At 40.1% G+C, this 7,500-nt stretch overlaps 1 protein-coding gene and 2 long non-coding RNA genes across 4 annotated transcripts in view; 1 reads left to right on the top strand and 2 right to left on the bottom strand.

Moving 5' to 3' along the window:
* LOC137997344 (uncharacterized) overlaps nucleotides 1-2,299 on the bottom strand; it is a 4,729-nt gene extending 2,430 nt beyond the window's left edge. For both annotated transcript variants that reach the window (XR_011122455.1, XR_011122456.1), the window contains exons 1-3: nucleotides 1,414-2,299; nucleotides 825-1,224; nucleotides 1-328 (exon numbers count right to left, since the gene is read on the bottom strand). The exon at nucleotides 1-328 is cut by the window's left edge. This is a non-coding gene — a long non-coding RNA (uncharacterized lncRNA). The remainder of the gene's footprint in view (nucleotides 329-824; nucleotides 1,225-1,413) is intronic.
* The window catches only part of LOC137997343 (ubiA prenyltransferase domain-containing protein 1-like), a 29,303-nt gene that overhangs the window by 8,881 nt on the left and 12,922 nt on the right, over nucleotides 1-7,500 (top strand). The gene's annotated exons all lie outside the window — the stretch shown is intronic.
* Nucleotides 3,030-5,038, bottom strand: LOC137997345 (uncharacterized). Its single transcript, XR_011122457.1, has 3 exons — nucleotides 4,930-5,038; nucleotides 4,525-4,604; nucleotides 3,030-4,433 (listed from the first exon to the last, which is right to left on the bottom strand). It is a non-coding gene; the product is annotated as an uncharacterized lncRNA (long non-coding RNA).

The following is a 7,500-nucleotide window of genomic DNA, read 5'->3' as shown; positions in this document are numbered from 1 at the left end:
CGGGCATAATCTTCAATATCCGTTCGATTTTTGGGATATTTTTGCAAGGTCTTACTGACACGCTTTGGTATTTTTCTTCTATACAGAAAACGTTTGTCGACTTCTTTAGCGATGAGACGCCTTCTGTACCTTTTGAAAACAAGACGTTGTTCCTTCACTTTCTCCTGCATATCTCTGTTCATAGTTTGAGATTGGCGTAATTGAACCCAGTCCTCTGGGTTATCACTTTCTGAGTCTGTAGTTACATCTGCATGCTCTCTTTCTTTTTCTCGTCTTTGTGCAAGGTATGCTTGTCGTGACTGCTCAACGACGGCGTCTTCTTCAGCTGCTAGGTCACTCGATAACAAAAAGTAAACAAAATCCATGAGCATCTGATCTAATGCCACCTCTGTGATGCTGCTGTAACTAAGTTTTAACTCTTCAAAAAAAGAAAACCAGTTTAGGTTGTTTTCACGCAGAGCCAAAAGAAGGTGCTGATTACTAGGGAATGTAGTTCCCTGTGTTGTGGTCTGTCTTCTGTGATGTATCATGGTTGGGAGGGTACATGCTCGGGGATATTAGCTACACCAAGCTACTCTAAAAATCCGAGGGTAAATAAAGATGTATAATATGATATATGATATGATTACTAGGATAAACAACTGTGGCGTCCTCTCTGTAATTAGAGGCCTCCTTTTCAGTTGGTTCTCCCATACTTCTCCCATACTTCTCCCACTCCAGCTCTCTACATACATGTCACTTTCTTTTTCAGTTCCATCAGAAACCCTTGTTCCCCTGATATCCTCAATGTCACTCGTCTTTTCAGTTCTATTACTTAAACCCACCATGGTATTTGTGTTTTAGTTTCACTAGAAACCTTTGCACTTGAAGCCTTGATGCCATTTGTTTCTTCAGATCCACTAGTCCACTCACAGGATTCCCCATCACTATCTATGGACAGTTCGGAATCTGAAGAATCAGAGGAAACAGTTGAAACAAAAGAACTCGAAGCATCTTGTGCAATTTGATTTATAGCTGCTTTGATCTCCTCATACTCCGCAACAGCGCTCTTGACCCTTTCCCTTTCGGCATGAAAGTTAGAAATCCCCATGAATTTTTGTGCGTGACTCCCGGTCTGGCCATGACTTGCAGCCACATGAATGAGCCTACTGTCCTTTTCGCTGCTAGCCAACTCACACAGGACTTTGAGAGATTCTCTGCTCATCCCTGAAGTTACACTTTTCTCTGGGAAAAAGTGCAATACAGAAATAAATTCTTTACCAAATTTAGTTACCAATGTTACGGTAACTAATTACCGGCAGACAAATAATAACCTCGCTATTGCCACGAAACACAATTTATTTAACTGTAAACAACGGGCGACAACTTAACTCGAGCTAACGACTACTCTTAGTACTACCTCACTACAATTACCTGAATACTTATCTACGCTTATCTGACCGCAGGCAAAGTACTGTCTTCTTTGACGAAATCTCCGGAAGACTTCTTTCACAGTATCGCACTCCACGGAAACCAACTATAGACTTGACAGCAGAATGTCAGAATCACACACGAAAGGGGAAATCCCTTCGCTTGTCACTTGTCACGCAATATCACTTGGAAATCACAAACAGAGAACGAAAGTCTCGAAACACAACAATCAACTGACTAGAGAGCCGCTTATATAAGTATCCGAAGGGAGTCTAGAAGTTTCCAAAAGTAACTATTTACAGCTATTACAATAAACTCTATTTTTAAATTTACGGGTCACAGACTATTTTGAAATTGATGAGTCACAGTTCTAGAAAATTCTTGAAACTACACATTGCGTGACATTGACTATCCCGAACTTTCCTCATAATTTCGATCCTTGCCACACCAACAACTGACCAAACACTTTAAATATAACCACAGGAAATTGAATCAGTCGTCGAATTGCCTTTTCAGAGTTGTACTTCGTTCTGAAATGCTTTCTTTACAAGGCCGCTAAGGGAATGATTCCACTGTTAATAATCTCAAATGCCACATTTATAATTGGCTTACAACTGGAACATTCTTGAATGTGGAAACATGCACAATACTTCTGAACAGCAACAACATACTCCTAGATATCTTTAAAATGTGTGACATACATGTCCTCATTGCCTTTACATCCACCACTCAGGTTTTGCTTCACATATTTCGTAAACTTCACGTAGGTGTCAGGTGTCAACGACCCCAAAACTACTGTTTAACAGGTCCGGTCCTTTTAACCAATAGTCGTTCAGTCGGTGGCCTTGACTCATATCCTTTCAAACACGTGCTATTAACTGATCTGAAACTTAAGGACGTTCGCGCTAATTGTTTGTGCGCAACGTTACTGCGCAGGTAACGCGACTGTAATATGTCACGCATTACTTCGAGTATTAGTGAAGTTGAGGTTAAAACCTTTGCAGAAACCGTGGACGATAAGTCTTGTACAGCGTTGGATCAGAGAAGATCGTGATCAGTCAAAATTGATTTAAAACATTTATGAAAGTCAAGTATACTACTGCACGACTGATATTCGCGAGGTTTTATCAGTCGTGCACTAGTCTACTTGACTTTCATACAATTTTTTCAAGCATCAGTTAAAATAACATGGCGACAAAAACGCCGAGGAAAAAAATCCAGGCCGGCAAAAGAATGGTACATTTATTTCCGAATCATCATGAAACTTCAAAGAGAAGTGAGCGGGAGGATGGAAAAGCTCTGGAAAAGGTAGCTGATCGAGTAGACTAGTGGCTGAAAGTTTGGAAAACTCGAGGACGAACCGTTGCGTAAATTTAATGGGGCTGTTTCTTTTTATTGTTTTTGTTATCCTACGAACTTAAGTTCAAAGTGAATGCATGTTTTTAAAGTTCTTTTCCTTTACTTTCGTGAAAAGTGAGCAGTATTTTCTCGATATTTTCGTCCTCGTCCGCTTGAATAGTGCGGACCTGCGTGGATCAATCAGTGATTGAATTTCACAAAAAAACACACTCCAGAGGATGAGCATGACGGCAATGGAGAGATATTATACAAAACACCAACCAAATGAAGATGACCCCTGCTTAAAACTTCGTTGCTATGCTCGAGAAAGGTTTTTTTTTTTTCGGTAAAAACCTTTCATCTCTTCAACGATCGATCCTCTCTTGGGTTCCAGTCCTTGCCCGACATGTCACGCAAAAGCGTGACAAACGAACTTTTCCAAGAGCTTTGCAAAATCACATCGATTTTACTCGTTCAGATCATCGGTGACCCCTATTTTTTTAATCATGAATCACTTACTTTACTTACTATCTACAAAATATGATGAAATGAAAAAATTCTCACCGTAAGAAGTTATCTTTTTTTAACATTTTCTTTCCTCGTGCCATCGAATTCTGGTAGTGGTTGCAACGGATAGAGCTCACGAAAACGCTCGCCGAGGATGAACTCTACTGTTTACCACATCCCTAGCGGCATACAATTATCTAAAAATCTCACTCCTAAAAACCTATGCACGGAAACTTTCACTCCAACAGTTTATTTTTATGATTTTCGATGGATGAGCAGATGAGCCTACATCTCGCTATTATGACCGATTTCTCGAAATTAAGGCATTTTTCCACTGCCATTTTCTCCTAAACAAAGTCGGTGACCCCCATTTTTTTTTTCATTTTTGGAGTAAGTACTTTATGACCTAACTCTAGGCGAGAAATGAAGAAAATTTCACCGTAGGAAGATTTTGGCGCGAACGTCCTTAAGCCTTAGTCACTCAAATGAATTCTTAAAATGTCAATCAGAGCTTTGTGCATTTCCGGTATTAATTAATCAGTTTTACCGCTGTAACAAGCATCATCACTCGTACCTTGGCTTACAAACACTTGCTGAAGACACTACCTTTCTTCTAGGGTTAGTCTCTCCTTTTACTTTCCTTACTCGCTTCTTTTGGTAATCTTTAGATTGCCCTTCAGCTTTTTTCCAACTGGTCTAGCTCCCTTTGTAACTCTCGCTTCTTCTTGTTCTTCTCAAGGTTTGTGTTATTTACATCTGCTGCCTGTAAAATCCCTTCAATGTTGACAGTTTCTTTTGTTGGTAAAGGAGGTCAATTGTTTCCTTTATTGAAGAGATTGACCCATGGATTTCTTCTATATGGGATGATCTGGTTCTTTCTAATATGTACTTTCTCTTTGGTCTCCCACTTGAAGGCAAACCATAGTGCTTGGATCTTGATTCTTTTTTGACATAAGCGTATTCGTCTTCATTAACCTTTCTTCGAGAAAGATCAAATAACTTCCTCTTGTTCAACAAAAGCAAACTATCTTCTTGACTCAGTTCAAATGCAGCAGCATTGAGTTTAGTCTGGTACTTAGTCAAATTTTGTGACCTAAAGATCCTGGATTGGTCTTTCAACAAATTCAGATCTGCACTGAATTTCTCACCACTGTTATCACTGCATGCCACTTGACTGTCTTAAAGTTAAACAAAAAAAAGAGCAAATTATTTATTATATTTATGATCAAGTTAATTCTTTATAAATCTTTCATAAAATGATTAAGTCACCTGCTCTGATTGAAGTCCAAGACAGATTTTATTGTCCGCTCCTATAACAATTGTATGTTCAACAGGAGTCTTCTTTTTATCTGAATGAAATTAAAAGTGAAAAAAAAAATGTGTGTCAACGTACAGTCTTACATCTTAAGTGTTCCAATAACATATTTCGGAAAAAGTAGTCACTCAAAACTAAAAAATTGTATACCAAACACTTTCTACACGTCTCTCACAAAATTATAAAATATTAACTCGCCAAAGATTCCACTGCAGGTTAAATTGGACGGGGAAAAGGTATCCTCTATGTTGTTATTTGCATCCAGTTACATAATAACAATCATCAAACAAATATAATCACAGGAATTCCAAACATCCTGAAAACTGACAGGTTTACGTTCCATTCTACTAGCAACATACCTTTCGGAATTTGAGCAGCGTTCACATCGTTTCCTAACATTGAATTCATTTACAAAGGAAAAAGCTCACTATTAGTAAATAATTTCCTACAGTTATATGTACAAAGCAAAGCAAGATGGACAAGGACTGACATAACGATACCTAACGATTCCGCCGGGGCCACGAGGAGTTAGATGAGCTCGCATTCTAGTGTTCAGCGGCTACAAATCTATGTACGTAAGACAACTTGAAATGACTTGTTTCTCTTAACGAAGTCCCCCGATTTTCCCCTGGTGTGAGGTGACTGAAAACAAAATCTCCCTGATTTTTCCCAACCTCCAGGTAAGATTCTCGTTCAAATCTCCCTATAAGACCCCGTAAAGAGTATGATAGTTTCCGGTCCGAGTTTATTTCCGATTACAACACAATCCCTCCTGATTGACGTCGGAAGTCAATCAAGAAAGTTTAAATAAATCAGACTGATTTGACGCAAAACCTAATTTAGCTCCTATTTCTGGGGAAAGTGGTTACAGGTACTGTGATGGCAGGAGATTGATCAAGAAGTCGCCGACCAATTACAAGATGAGAAGGTGTAATTGGAGTTTCTGTTAGCACATCGTAGACATTGGTCATGGGCCTGGAATTCAAAACACTTTCAGTTTCGATCAACACTGACTCTAACTCTTCATAACTCAACTTCGCATTTCCGAGCACCTTCTTGAATATTCCGATTTAGAGCAAACTTCTTAACCTTTGCCTGTCGGAAAGTTCTCCCGTTGTCTGAAATGAACAGGGTAGGTGGTCCTCTTCTACCGAAGAATCGCTTCAGCACTCTTAGGAACGAATTGGCGCAGAGATCTGGAGTAAGTTCAAGGTGCAAAGCTCTTGTACTTGGACATGTTAACAGGGGAATGTAACGCTTGTACATTTCTCCCTTGGATAAGTATATATTCTTCACGTACAAGGGCCCCGCGAAGTCCACACCTACTTTAGAGAAAGCCATTTCTTCTGAAGCCCGAAATGCAGGTAGTGGTAGAGTAGGTTGCGAGCTGTAGGCTCTTCCTTGTAATTTCTTGCACGTAACACACTTGGAAAGTACATCCTTAACAGCTTGTCTTTCTTTGATCATCCAGAATCGTGATCGGATTTCAAGACTTTCTCCAACTCCATTGTGATTCACGTTTTTGTGGGACTGCATGATCACAAGGTAAGTCAAATGCTGCTTTCTAGGTAACAGGATGGGATGTTTTGTTGAGTACGGAAGTAAAGAGCTCTGGATTTTAACCTTGCATTGCAGACGTCCATTGGCATCCTTAAAGACTACTAACTGGTCCCAAGTCGAACTTGATTTCTCCTTTTCTTTAAGTTTGGCTTGAACGTCTTTGTACCAAAGATACGTAACAATATTCTGGCCCTCCATACTGATGTCAGTTGTTTCTGTCTTCCTCTTGAGCCTCTGGATGAATTTCAGCTCAAGAACTGTTACTCTGACAAGTTTACTGAGAGCACTAAATCTTTCTGGACAGATAACTTCTGAAATGTTCTGAAAGCACTGCAAGGTTATTGTCAAAACATTTGAAATTTCAGGTTTCCTTCTCGATTCCCTTGTTACTTCTTCTGGGAGTATTTTCTCACCGACTGGAGTATCAGGTAGGTTTGGCCATTGAACTTCCCTTTCTTTAAGAAATTGAGCTCCCTTCCACCACAGATCACTGTGGGCGAGGACAGAACTCTTAGACCCTCGCGAAACTATGACAGCAGGAGTCGACTCAGATGGACATTATCTCCAGTGATCCTTACTGCACAGACTTCGAATCTTCTGAACTAGATTTTGTACAAACAGCTTGAATTGTTTAAACTCTCTATTGATCCACCACCACACGATCTGAGAGTCAGTCTAATTGAAAACCGCGTCTATCTGCATGGTGTAGGTCAATACCTCATACACGGCTGTCATCAAATTCGCAATTGTCAAGGCGGCCATCAACTCCAGTCGAGGGACTGATTCACCGATCAAGGGAGCAAGGCTTACAGAAATGGTTCCAGATATTGTCAACCTGATGTCGACATTTGCTCCATACGCGGACTTCCTAGCATCTGCGAACCCATGCAGTTGAACAGACGTGATGTTTTCCACTTGAACATCACCCAGGATGCAACGAGGCACTACAATGCTTGAGACTTCCCCCATGGCTTGTAGTAACTTCTTCCAGCGCGACGCGAGACCTTTCGGCAAAGGCTTCATCCCAACCGAGTTTTAAAGGGGAACTCCGGGGTAAAGTTATTTTGTATCTTTGGCCTCTGTCCTATGTCTCAATTTTTGATAACATCAATCCCATATCGTTTCATTCGAATTAAATATTGTACCTGAAAGACGACCGAAAATGCAAATAAAAATCCGCCATTTTGGAGAAAATTTGAGCCGCGGTCAGTGGTCAGCAGCTCGCGGTGACGTAGAATCGTCAATTTTCCGCGGTGTTTTATAAAAGGCTGCTTCTTCATTCTTCAACTCTGCTTAAATTATAATTCCTAACGTTGTATCTGTATCTTCGACTGTACTTAAGCTTTGATTGTTTCAAGCGAAATAGTGAG

This window comes from Montipora foliosa, chromosome 3 (genome assembly GCF_036669935.1).
Source record: "Montipora foliosa isolate CH-2021 chromosome 3, ASM3666993v2, whole genome shotgun sequence".
NCBI classification, from domain to species: Eukaryota; Metazoa; Cnidaria; class Anthozoa; order Scleractinia; family Acroporidae; genus Montipora; species Montipora foliosa.
This window is presented reverse-complemented; position numbering and strand designations above follow the sequence as displayed.